At 37.8% G+C, this 14,433-nt stretch overlaps 1 protein-coding gene across 1 annotated transcript in view; it reads right to left on the minus strand.

Moving 5' to 3' along the window:
• Positions 1 to 14,433, minus strand: part of LOC119521707 (zinc finger protein 850-like) — a 68,963-nt gene that overhangs the window by 15,079 nt on the left and 39,451 nt on the right.

Raw genomic sequence — 14,433 nt, forward strand, 5'->3', positions numbered from 1 at the left:
CAGAAGCTTGTGTTTGAGAGCCTCCCAGCCCTTGTCCTATGTATCTTTTCTTTTGGCTTCTTATTTGTTTACTTTTATTATAATAAAACTATAATCCTAAGTATGATGATTTCAGTGAGTTCTGTGAGATGTTCCAGCCAACTATTGAACCGAGGTTTTGAAAACCCTGAATTTGCAGCCACTTGGTAAGAAGTATGGGGGGCTTGGGCCTCACAACCTGCATGTGGTGCCTGAAAGGCAATCTTGTAAAGGACGGCCCTTAACCTGTGGAGTCTGGCCAAAATCCAGGTAATTAGAGTCAGAATTGAACTGAATTACTACACTGTTGAGTTACTACACTATTTGTGGTTGGTGTAAGCTGGAGATTTTGCAACCTTTATATATACTAATCCATACAACGCATGAGATTTCATCCTACCTTAAGATTTAGGTTATGCAATAACAAAGTCATCATATCTACTTGGAAATCTCAGGTCTGTGGAAAATTGGAAAGTCTTCTCATGGATGGTCAAATGGAACCATTGTCTGTATTTCCCCAAGCTATAGACCAGACCTGGAAAAGCATAAGTGTTTACTTAAAAGACTTAAAATTCCTACACTGCTCCAACTCTTCACTTCATAAAAGAATGGGCACTTAAGACATGTTAAATAATTTGGTCATTAATTGTATGAACACCAGTTTAGTTTAGAGAGGGCTGCACAGGGAGGTGGCATCAATGCTTATTAGAACAACAAGAACTAGCAAGCAGATAGGAAACATCAGGAAGATTACTGAAAATATTTACATGCCTTAAAAATCAAACACATATTTTACAAAGGAGAGAAACAGAAACTTACATGGGCCATGGTTTTAGATCTGTAAGGGCTGATCAAGGCTTAGGGTTCCTTTACTGGAAAAGCACGGAATCTGGAAAATCCAAAACTGGGAGAAGAGAAAGCCCTTGAGACCAGTTGTGCTTTAGCATTCTCCACAGAACTTAAAGTTAATATGAATGTTATGCTCTTCCATTCCAGTTTTCAAACTACCTCCAATCACACTCAAGCTGGGAAGATTAAGATGCTAGATAAATCAATTTCCTCCCCTAGTCCCAGGGATCTCAGCTGCATAAAGTTACAGAATAGAATTATTTTTGCATTGAAGTCAAATCCAGATACATCAGCAGGAAGTTTTCAGGCCAGTGTGCTATATGTTAAGTCCGAAATGAACCTGAGATTGGACATTTGAGCCCTGCTAAGCAGGTCCTCCTACATTTTCATCTTTCAAGACTGAAAAGAGGCTACATCATCCCAACCAGAACCTCTTTTATATCTTTGGAATTAGGTGAAGTTGGTTAAGACAATGCAAATGTAAACACAGAGTTAAATTTCTGAATCTAGCAAAACTTACTAGTTAAATATAGGACATTATTATCATGCCAGAATACAACGTAACCATTAAATGCTAATTTAGTAAAAATACTTCAGGACCTGGGAAATACTCCAGGTATAGTGTCAATAGAAAAATAGGGTGACCAACTTGTTTTGTAAAATACATGAATAAATCAACATATATACAAGGAGTGGTAGACAGAACATCAGAAACCAGTAGATAAAAAATGTCTGGGAATTATATGACCATATATTTGTTTGGATCTTGAGTTTTTGTTTACTGAATTTTCTTCCTAATTGTAACAATGGTTATACATTAACTTTAAATATACACACGCATGTGTGTATTTAAATTTATTAAGAGGAAGATGTTCTTCAAAAAGGCAGGGAATTCAACAAAATGATTTGTTCTCTAAATTTACATCATTTTACCGAATTGCTTATTTTTTCCTTTTGTTACCAATATCTAAACTAACTCTATGACTCCTCTTTAGGTGTTTCAGAGTACTGTCTAGAACAAATGGGGGAACAGTCCCAGAGTATTCTTTTGTATAAATTGATGATGGTCCTAAGGCAGCTTTATTACAAGTCTTCTGGACAGAAGGGTTTATTGTGTTTCTAAACCAGGCAGTTTAGCCATGGTATCAGCTGCTGAATTATCTTTTCCTATTAGTTTTCCTTTGCAATAAACAGAATGAAAGTATAAGGTAGAAAATCCATTATAGTTTGCCATAGAAATACCATGGGCTCAGTATAATTTGTTCTTAATCTGACTCTTCTATAGTCAGAGTGATGTGTCCTTCCTGAGAACTTACAAGGCAAAGCCACCTAAATCTCTCCAGTAGTCTTTATCATACTCACTCTTATTCCTAGTCATATTTTATCTTTCTTCATACAAGCATTTTAAAGGAAGAGACTTTGTCTTTTTAGTGATTGTGTTATCCACAAACTACAAATACACAATACTTTTGACCAGAAAATTACAATTCTAGGAATTTTTTTAAGGAAATAAATATAGAAGTACAAAAGGTTTACATACAAGGATGTTCACTGGTGAATAAGTTTTGACAACAAAACTTAAACATGTGGACATATCACAGTAGGCAAGAAGTTAAATCTATTATGGTCTCTTACTTCGTGAAATACTAAGCCCTTACTAATAAAGATGACATTTTTCCATATTAATTGATGGAAAACAGCATTAATTCAGTGAATAAGGCAGGTTTAACAAGGCAAGCATACTTCAGGAGATGGCATCATGTTGAAGGTAATAACAAAGCCTCAGTTGTGAGACACTCAGGACGTGAAACTGAACTCTAAGCTGTGCGAGTTAATAACATCTCAGGTCTCTGTTTCCCCAAGGTAGGAATAAGAATATCACCTACTGCATATGACCACTTTGATTACTTGAAGATTAAGCAAGATAAATCACATAAACACTAAAAAGTATTTAATGACGGCTTAATGGAAATTATCTATGTTTACTGAAGATGAAAAATACCTGTCGCTTTGTCCGCTATTAAAAAAGGAAGTTAAACTGCTCCTTCCTCTTTTCCTTAAAGTTTCTGTTTCAAGGGCTTTCTGTGTTTTATATTTCTAAATTAAAAAACTTACTGGTCTACCATTGAGGAAATACAACTCTTGAGAGAGAGAGAGATTATCACAGAGGTAAGGAGAAAATGTCCCCTTCTTCATTCTCCAGCAGCTATAGATGCAAATAAAACTCCATTCAGCATCATAAAGCACTTCAGGATCTGAAAAAGTGCTAAACTGAGAATTTTAAAGACAGTGAATCTTATTCTGCATAGTATGAAGATTTATGTAAATATTTATAAATGCTACAGTCTTTATTTTCTGTTACTATATCTATATCTCTGGAAAGAATATTTGTAATTACAAGACAACTGGAAATCAAAGACTACTGCTATTTCTCTGAAAATAACCTGAATCTCAAAATTTTTAAGTCATAAAGGATGTTTTCCTTAATAATTTTGTGCATTGCTAATTAAGTTGTAAGTTATATTTTGTATCTCTAAAATGTATTAATACTTCAAATCTTTTTCAAACAAGGTGATCCCTGGCACTTCCTTCTCATCCATTCATGCACAGAGGTACACGGACACCCACGATCGAGTTATATTTCTTTTTCAAACTAAGAGTTGGAATCTTTGTCTCCTTTACCCAATCAGCCCTGTTCTGCCAAAATAAAACCACACAAATGGTCACAGAAAAAAATTGGATACATATACATGAAAATATTGAGTGATTACCTCTGGGCAAGTGTATTATGGGTTATTATAACTTTCTCTTCAGAAGTAACTTAGGTAATGATGTGTCTTACAACATCATTTATGATGTTTTATCATCATAAATGAAACATAAAGACATTTCAAAGTGTTTAAAATGTTTAAAATATCATTATCAGGAGAGGATACATTTTAGTCATTTAATAATCTGCAAATACTAGCCTGGCATGAAAAATCAGTATGACTGAAACAAATAACACTTACTAGTTCTTGAATATCCTTTAGCTGAACCAAATTGATAGAATTAGGCACATTTCTCTACAAAGATTCTCCTGTTAATGGAAAGGAAACGGTCTGTACAAATTTAATGAGAACATATGTGCATAGAAGATACAGTTTTGGACACAGAAAAAGCTTAATGTGGCTATAGCCCTCCATTCTTCTCTAAAGAAAAAATTAAAATATCATTTTGGATCCAATCCTTCCAAAAGCTTTTGACAAAATTCAATTTTGTAAAATGGGCTTCACATATTATTTAAAAATTACTTGAGGATTATTATACACAACCACGAATACTGCTTAACATTAGATCATAGTCATTTTCCCTTCTAATGACTAATGTTTTATAAACAAATTTTATTATCTGCATTTGTGGCCCTATGTAAGTCCCAGATACAAAGGACCTTTGCTCAGAATTCCTGTTCTGGAATACACGAGCCTCTGGCTCACTTCTTTAACTTGCAAGCACACATCACATTTAACTTCATATTTCTGTAGCTTCTGATCTATAGAAACCTGAAGGTGAATGATCTAGGATCACCACTATACTGAGCATTATCCTGTTCCACCTTCCTAAGCTACACCTGATGTGAACTCATCCATATAACCAGAATAAGGTAAGAAAGGGGAAGGAATCTGAAATAGTGTTCACAGCAGGTTCCGCGGTCAGAGCATAGGGAATGCTGGAATTCTCAAACATGTAAATGAACCCCAGAGAACTCCCGGGAAGCTCCTCCCAGGAAGGATTCCTATTCTCGGAATCTTTAACATGTGTTCCTGGTAGCCTGTATCTGGTGCAATTCCTGATCTAAAATCCCCGTTCTAACAGCAAATCTGTGCCTTCTTCTGGAAACGTCCTAGGGCTCAATATTTGACTTTCCTTTAGGGCCATTTCGCTGTGGCAGCTGTACATGACTGTGAGGAGGACAGAGGAAACAGCAGAGAACCTAGAGCCACAAGTCAGAGACACTCACTAGAGAGCCAAAGCCACCCAGGCTCAGGGTAAGAACACGCACCGCGTATCCCCCGCACACAAGCAGTCACGTACCTGTCCCAGCCTCGGAACTGCACCCACAGACTCCAAGGCACACGCGGGTTCTGTCACAGGCGAAGACTCTCACAAACACACTCGCAAACACTCCCCTTCTGTCTCCCTCAGACACCCGCCCTCCTCTGCAGCTCGAGCACCTACAAGCCTGAAGTTCCAGGCAGACTCGCCCTGCCCGCGATCCGAGCCTCCTCGCTTTGAACGCCCCCCGCTCCCCCATTCTCACCGCCAGAGGGTCCAACTCTTGCCTCAGTCTAGGTCTGCAGAGACTTCCGGCAGCGAAACTCCTCCGTTTCTTCACCACAACTCACAGGGCGCAACAAAGAGATACCGAGGAGTAGCCGGAAGTCGCGGTTTTCTCGGTGGTTTGTGGGAAAGGTAGTACTTGCTAGCATATCTTGACCGCAGCGCCCTGTGGGAGATGTAGTCCAGCGACCTAAAACCCTAGGGAAAAAGCGAGGGGCGAGCATAAAATCCGCCTGCCCTACCGAACCCTTGGGTCCTGGTGATTTCTGGGAGTTGCAAGCAAGTGATTAATCGGCCAGCAAATGTTTTTTTTTTTCTTTTTCTTTTTCTTTTTATGGTTTGTTTGCTTTTATTATTAGGGTCATTCACAGACATGTATTCTACACAATCTAATAATAGATGCAAGGATTACAGCTTGCATCTATTATTAATATATAATGCATGGATTTTGAAAAATTATATGAATAACACAGGTATAAAAATATGGATCAAAATTCCTCAGTTGGACGTCAAAATAGTTTAAAAATACTGTAGTAGTCTTTTTGTTTCCACAAAGATATGCATCGTGTGATTGACAATTGTGAAAATCAAAAAGCACATCTCTCTTTTTACTATGTGTTCGATTGAATTGTGTGCTCCAGTTTGAACATGTTTTTCAGTCTTGGTCCACATTCTGGTTGATCTACTGTAAATATCTTCAATATATAACTTCATTTAAGGTATGGCCCTACTGAATCAATCATATAGATTGATGATTCGAGCTTCAATCCATAATTCAAGCTTCTTTTTTTAAAATTAAGTTCTATTCACATACCACACAATCATCCAAAGTATACAATTGATCACATTACCATCATATAGTTGTTATTTCATCACCCTGATCTTTTTTTTTAACATTTTTCTTGTACCAGAAAAAGTGAAAGAATAAAAAAAAAGAGTAAAAAAAGAACACCCAAATCGTCCCCCTCCCCGCCCTATTTTTAGTTTAGTTTTTTTGCCCCCATTTTTCTGTTCATCCATTCATAAACTGAATAAAGAGGAGTGTGATCCACAAGGCTTTCACAATCACATGTTCACCTCTTGTAAGCTATATTGTTATGCAGTCAACTTCAAGATTCAAGGCTATTGGGCTGTAGTTTGATAGTTTCAGGTATTTACTACTAGCTATTCCAATTCATTAAAACCTAAAAAGAGTTATCCATATATATTGTGCTTAAGAGTGCCCACCAGAGTGACTTTTCAGCTCCATTTGGAATCTCTCAGCCACTGAAACTTTATTTACTTTCATTTCACATCACCCTTTTGGTCAAGAAGATGTTCTCCATGTCAAGATGCCGGGTCTAGATTCCTCCCCAGGAGTCATATTCCACATCAGCAACTGTCTTTTGAGACCGAGGGGTATTACAGCACCTTCAAGGGGTAAGAAAAGGAGAATTGGAGGAGGGACAGGGATAAAGAAGTCTGAGAAGGAGACTCTGTTGCTCCTGGAGTCCCTAAGCTCTTAGGACTGGGGTGGGTTGGGGATGGGGGGCAAAGGACACCTTGTGGAAGCAGAATGTGGTCCCAAGGGAGATGGTGTGAATGGGCAGCTGTGAGCTCCACTGAGCCGAGTTGGGATGGTTGTGTCCCCTAGAGGAGCACCAGCCTTTTTTTTTTTTAATTATATATGGGAAAGATAACTTGTTGTTTTTTTTTTTAATGTTTGTTTGCAAACACTCTATACCCACCAATCAAAAACTCCCCCTTCAACCCTCACATCTTTGGGAACTAATCTTTGACAAAGGTGTCAAATCCACTCTTCAACAAATGGTGCTCGGAGCACTGAACAGCCTTATGCAAAAGATTAAAGGTGGATCCCCTGCCTCACACCATACACCAAAACTAACACAAATTGATCAAAGACCTAAATATAATAACTAAAACTATAAAACTCCAAGAACAAAGCATAAGAAACCATCTTCAGGATATGGTGCTAGGCAGTGATTTCTTAGACTTTACACCAAAAGCAGGAACAACAAAAGAAAAAAAATAGATAAAAGGGACTATATAAAAATTGAATGTGTGTGCATCAAAGGATTTTATCAAGAATGAAAAAAGACAACCTACAAAAATGAGAGAAAATATTTAGAAACCATATATCTGATAAGTGGGGTTAATGTCCAGAATTTTTGAGAACTTCTACAACTTAATGAAACGACGCATGATCCAATTTTAAAATTGCGAAAAGACCCGAACAGACACATCTTTAAAGAAAATATAAAAGTAGCCACAAAGCCCATGAAAAAATGCTCAAAGTCATTTAGCTATCAGGGAAATGCCAATCCAAACTAAAATGAGATACCATTTCACACCCAGTAGCATGGCTCCTGTTAAATAAATGGAAACTAACAAGAGCTGGAAAGGATGTAAGTAAATAGAAACACTCAAACATTGTTGGTGGGCATGTAAAATATTGCAGCCACTGTGGAAAACAGTATGGAGATTTCTCAGAAAGTTGAGTATAGAGATACCAAATAACCCAGTAATTTCACTTTTAGTTATATTGCCCCAAAGTATTGAAAGCAGGGATGCAGACAGACATTTGCACACTGATGTTCATAGTAGCATTATTGACAATTGCCAAAAGGTGGGGGCAGCCCATGTGCCCATCAACCGAGGAACAGATAAACAAAATGGAATATTATTTGGCCATAAAAAGGAATGCAAGAATAATGCATGCTGCAACATGGATGAACCTGGAAGATAGTGAAATAAACCAGACACAAAGGAAAGTATGATCTCATTTTTTTTTAAATCTTCATTTTATTGAGATATATTCATATACCACGCAGTCATACAAAACAAATCGTACTTTCGATTGTTCACAGTACCATTACATAGTTGTACATTCATCACCCAAATCAATCCCTGACACCTTCATTAGCACACACACAAGAATAACAAGAATAATAATTAGAGTGAAAAAGAGCAATTGAAGTAAAAAAGAACACTGGGTACCTTTGTCTGTTTCCTTCCCCTATTTTTCTACTCATCCATCCATAAACTAGACAAAGTGGAGTGTGGTCCTTATGGCTTTCCCAATCCCCTTGTCACCCCTCATAAGCTACATTTTTATACAACTGTCTTCGAGATTCATGGGTTCTGGGTTGTAGTTTGGTAGTTTCAGGTATCCACCACCAGCTACCCCAATTCTTTAGAACCTAAAAAGGGTTGTCTAAAGTGTGCGTAAGAGTGCCCACCAGAGTGACCTCTCGGCTCCTTTTGGATTCTCTCTGCCACTGAAGCTTATTTCATTTCCTTTCACATCCTCCTTTTGGTCAAGAAGATGTTCTCCGTCCCACGATGCCAGGTCTACATTCCTCCCCGGGAGTCATATTCCACGTTGCCAGGGAGATTCACTCCCCTGGGTGTCTGATCCCACGTAGGGGGGAGGGCAGTGATTTCACCTTTCAAGTTGGCTTAGCTAGAGAGACAGGGCCACATCTGAGCAACAAAGAGGCATTCGGGAGGAGACTCTTAGGCACAACCATAGGGAGGCCTAGCCTCTCCTTTGCAGCAACCATCTTCCCAAGGGTAAAACCTGTGGTAGGGGGCTTAACCCATCAAACCACCAGTCCCCTATGTCTGTGGTCATGTTAGCAACCATGGAGGTGGGGTAGGCGAATACCCCTGCATTCTCCACAGGCTCCTCAAGGGAGCACTGCATCTTTTTTTTTTTCCTTGTTTTTTTATTTTCCCTTCTTTTTTAAAACAACTGTATGAAAAAAAAGTTAAAAAGAAAACAAACATACAATAAAAGAACATTTCAAAGAGACCATAACAAGGGAGTAAGAAAAAGACAACTAACCTAAGATAACTGCTTAACTTCCAACATGTTCCTACTTTACCCCAAGAAAGTTACCTAATATAGCAACATTTCTGTGAACTTGCTCCTACTATATCCATCAGAAATTAACAGACCATAGTCATTCCTGGGCATCCCCAGAACGTTAAGTAGCTTATCTGTTCTTCTTAGATTATTGTTCCCCCTTCCTTAATTGCTCTCTATTGCTAGTTCCCCTACATTCTACATTATAAGCCATTTGTTTTACATTTTTCAAAGTTCACATTAGTGGTAGCATATAATATTTCTCTTTTTGTGCCTGGCTTATTTCGCTCAGCATTATGTCTTCAAGGTTCATCTATGTTGTCATATGTTTCACGAGATCGTTCCTTCTTACTGCCGCGTAGTATTCCATCGTGTGTATATACCACATTTTATTTATCCACTCATCTGTTGAAGGACATTTGGGTTGTTTCCATCTCTTGGCAATTGTGAATAATGCTGCTATGAACATTGGCGTGCAGATATCTGTTCGTGTCACTGCTTTCCGATCTTCTGGGTATATACCGAGAAGTGCAATCGCTGGATCGAATGGTAACTCTATATCTAGTTTTCTAAGGAACTGCCAGACTGACTTCCAGAGTGGCTGAACCATTATACAGTCCCACCAACAGTGAATAAGAGTTCCAATTTCTCCACATCCCCTCCAGCATTTGTAGTTTCCTGTTTGTTTAATGGCAGCCATTCTAACCGGTGTTAGATGGTATCTCATTGTGGTCTTAATTTGCATCTCTCTAATAGCTAGTGAAGCTGAACATTTTTTCATGTGTTTCTTGGCCATTTGTATTTCCTCTTCAGAGAACTGTCTTTTCATAACTTTGGCCCATTTTATAATTGGGCCGACTGTACTATTGTCATTGAGTTGTAGGATTTCTTTATATATGCAAGATATCAGTCTTTTGTCAGATACATGGTTTCCAAAAATTTTTTCCCATTGAGTTGGCTGCCTCTTTACCTTTTTGAGAAATTCCTTTGAGGTGCAGAAACTTCTAAGCTTGAGGAGTTCCCATTTATCTATTTTCTCTTTTGTTGCTTGTGCTTTGGGTGTAAAGTCTAGGAAGTGGCCGCCTAATACAAGGTCTTGAAGATGTTTTCCTACATTATCTTCTAGGAGTTTTATGGTACTTTCTTTTATATTGAGATCTTTGGTCCATTTTGAGTTAATTTTTGTGTAGGGGGTGAGGTAGGGGTCCTCTTTCATTCTTTTGGATATGGATATCCAACTCTCCCAGGCCCATTTGTTGAAAAGACCATTATAACTCAGTTCAGTGACTTTGGGGGCCTTATCAAAGATCAGTCGGCCATAGATCTGAGGGTCTATCTCCGAATTCTCAATTCGATTCCATTGATCTATATGTCTATCTTTGTGCCAGTACCATGCTGTTTTGGCAACTGTGGCTTTATAATAAGCTTCAAAGTCAGGGAGTGTAAGTCCTCCCACTTGGTTTTTCTTTTTTAGAGTGTCTTTAGCAATTCGAGGCATCTTCCCTTTCCAAATAAATTTGATAACTAGCTTTTCCAAGTCTGCAAAGTAGGTTGTTGGAATTTTGATTGGGATTGCATTGAATCTGTAGATGAGTTTGGGTAGAATTGACATCTTAATGACATTTAGTCTTCCTATCCATGAACATGGAATATTTTTCCATCTTTTAAGGTCCCCTTCTATTTCTTTTAGTAGAGTTATGTAGTTTTCTTTGTATAGGTCTTTTACATCTTTGGTTAAGTTTATTCCTAGGTACTTGATTTTTTTAGTTGCTATTGAAAATGGTATCTTTTTCTTGAGTGTCTCTTCGGTTTGTTCATTTCTAGCATATAGAAACATTACTGACTTATGTGCATTAATCTTGTATCCCGCTACTTTGCTAAATTTGTTTATTAGCTCTAGTAGCTGTATCGTCGATTTCTCAGGGTTTTCTAGATATAAGATCATATCATCTGCAAACAATGACAGTTTTACTTCTTCTTTTCCAATTTGGATGCCTTTTATTTCTTTGTCTTGCCAGATTGCCCTGGCTAGCACTTCCAGCACAATGTTGAATAACAGTGGTGACAGCGGGCATCCTTGTCTTGTTCCTGATCTTAGAGGGAAGGCTTTCAGTCTCTCACCATTGAGTACTATGCTGGCTGTGGGTTTTTCATATATGCTCTTTATCATGTTGAGGAAGTTTCCTTCAATTCCTACCTTTTGAAGTGTTTTTATCAAAAATGGATGTTGGATTTTGTCAAATGCTTTTTCAGCATCTATTGAGATGATCAATTGATTTTTCCCTTTTGACTTGTTAATGTGTTGTAATACATTGATTGATTTTCTTCTGTTGAACCATCCTTGCATGCCTGGAATAAACCCCACTTGGTCATGGTGTATGATTTTTTTAATGTGTCTTTGGATTCGATTTGCAAGTATTTTGTTGAGGATTTTTGCATCTATATTCATTAGGGAGATTGGCCGGTAGTTTTCCTTTTTTGTAACATCTTTGCCTGGTTTTGGTATTAGATTGATGTTAGCTTCATAAAATGAGTTAGGTAGTGTTCCATTTTCTTCAATGTTTTGAAAGAGTTTGAGTAAGATTGGTGTCAGTTCTTTCTGGAAAGTTTGGTAGAATTCCCCTGTGAAGCCATCTGGCCCTGGGCATTTATTTGTGGGAAGATTTTTGATGACTGATTGGATCTGTTTGCTTGTGATGGGTTGGTTGAGGTCTTCTATTTCTTCTCTGGTCAGTCTAGGTTGTTCATATGTTTCCAGGAAATTGTCCATTTCCTCTACATTATCCAGTTTGTTGCCATACAGTTGTTCATAGTATCCTCTTATAATTTTTTTAATTTCTTCAGGATCTGCAGTTATGTCACCTTTTTCATTCATTATTTTGTTTATATGGGTCTTCTCTCTTTTTGATTTTGTCAGTCTAGCTAGGGGCTTGTCAATCTTGTTGATCTTCTCAAAGAACCAACTTTTCGTGATATTTATCCTCTCTATTGTTTTTTTTGTTCTCTATGTCATTTATTTCTGCTTTAATCCTTGTTATTTCTTTTCTTGTACTTGGTTTAGGATTGGTTTGCTGTTCATTTTCTAGCTTCTTCAGTTGATCCATTAGTTCTTTGATTTTGGCTCTTTCTTACTTTTTAATATATGCATTTAGTGCTATAAATTTCCCCCTTAGCACTGCTTTTGCTGCATCCCATAGGTTTTGGTATGTTGTGTTCTCATTTTCATTCATCTCTATATATTTAGCAATTTCTCTTGACATTTCTTCTTTAACCCACTGATTGTTTAGGAGTGTGTTGTTTAACCTCCAGGTATTTGTGAATTTTCTAAGTCTCTGATGCTTATTGACTTCTAATTGTATTCCATTGTGGTCAGAGAATGTGCTTTGAATAATTTCAATCTTTTTAAATTTATTGAGGCTTGTTTTATGTCCCAGCATATGATCTATTCTGGAGAAAGTTCCATGAGCACTAGAAAAGTATGTGTATCCTGGTGATTTGGGATGTAATGTCCTGTATATGTCTGTTAAATCTAATTCATTTATCAGATTGTTTAGGTTTTCAATTTCCTTATTGGTCTTCTGTCTGGTTGATCTCTCTATAGGAGAGAGTGATGTGTTGAAGTCTCCCACAATTATTGTGGAAACATCAATTGCTTCCTTTAGTTTTGCCAGTGTTTCTCTCATGTATTTTGTGGCACCTTGGTTGGGTGCATAGACATTTACGATTGTTATTTCTTCTTGCTGAATTGCCCCTTTTATTAGTACGTAGTGGCCTTCTTTGTCTCTCAAAACATCGCTGCATTTGAAGTCTATTTTATCTGAGATTAATATTGCTACACCTGCTTTCTTTTGGCTGTAACTTGCATGAAATATTTTTTTCCATCCTTTCACTTTCAGTTTCTTTGTGTCCCTGTGTCTAAGATGAGTCTCTTGTATGCAACATATTGATGGTTCATTTTTTTTGATCCATTCTGCGAATCTATATCTTTTAATTGGGGAGTTTAATCCATTTACATTCAACGTTATAACCGTGAAGGCATTTCTTGAATCAGCCATCTTATCCTTTGGTTTATGTTTGTCATATTTTTCCCCTCTGTCTATTAATATCCTTTATTGTACCCATACCGAATCTCTTTAGTACTGAACCTTTCTCCAAGTCTCTCTGTCCTGTCTTTGTTTCTCTGTCTGTAGGGCTCCCTTTAGTATCTCCAGTAGGGCAGGTCTCTTGTTAGCAAATTCTCTCAGCATTTGTTTGTCTGTGAAAAATTTAAGCTCTCCCTCAAATTTGAAGGAGAGCTTTGCTGGATAAAGTATTCTTGGCTGGAAATTTTTCTCACTCAGAATTTTAAATATATCGTGCCACTGCCTTCTCGCCTCCATGGTGGCTGCTGAGTAGTCACTACTTAGTCTTATGCTGTTTCCTTTGTATGTGGTGAATTGCTTTTCTCTTGCTGCTTTCAGAACTTGCTCCTTCTCTTCTGTGTTTGACAGTGTGATCAGTATATGTCTCGGAGTGGGTTTATTTGGATTTATTCTATTTGGAGTTCGCTGAGCATTTATGATTTGTGTATTTATGTTGTTTAGAAGATTTGGGAAGTTTTCCCCAACAATTTCTTTGAATACTCTTCCTAGACCTTTACCCTTTTCTTCCCCTTCTGGGACACCAATGAGTCTTATATTTGGACGTTTCATATTATCTATCATATCCCTGAGGTCCATTTCGATTTTTTCAATTTTTTTCCCCATTGTTTCTTTTATGCTTTCATTTTCCATTCTGTCATCTTCCAGGTCACTGATTCGTTGTTCAACTTCCTCTAGTCTTGTACTATGAGTGTCCAGAATCTTTTTAATTTGGTCAACAGTTTCTTTAATTTCCATTAGATCATCCATTTTTTTATTTAGTCTTGCAATGTCTTCTTTATGCTCTTCTAGGGTCTTCTTGATTTCCTTTGTCTCCCATACTATGGTCTCATTGTTCATCTTTAGTTCTTTGAGTAGCTGCTCTAGGTGCTGTGTCTCTTCTGGTCTTTTGATTTGGGTGCTTGGGCTTGGGTTATCCATATCGTCTGGTTTTTTCATATGCTTTATAATTTTCTGTTGCTTTTGGCCTCGTGGCATTTGCTGAACTTGATAGGGTTCTTTTAGGATTTGTAGACCAATTGAAGTCCTTATCTCTAATTTATCAGATCTACAGCTTCGTGGAGTACACTTTCTGTAACTAACCAGCAGGTGGCGTCCACGAGCCACCTGTTCTCCACAAGCCAGTTCTCCCCTGCTTAGCCTTTTTGGTGAGTGGGGGAGTGAGTCTTGTGGGGTCCAATTGGTGTACCAAGCTTGCGTGTGTAGTTGGTGTTGCCTGCCCTGTATATGGGGCATGTT

The sequence above is a fragment of the Choloepus didactylus genome, chromosome 27, assembly GCF_015220235.1.
Source record: "Choloepus didactylus isolate mChoDid1 chromosome 27, mChoDid1.pri, whole genome shotgun sequence".
In the NCBI taxonomy this organism is placed as follows: Eukaryota; Metazoa; Chordata; class Mammalia; order Pilosa; family Megalonychidae; genus Choloepus; species Choloepus didactylus.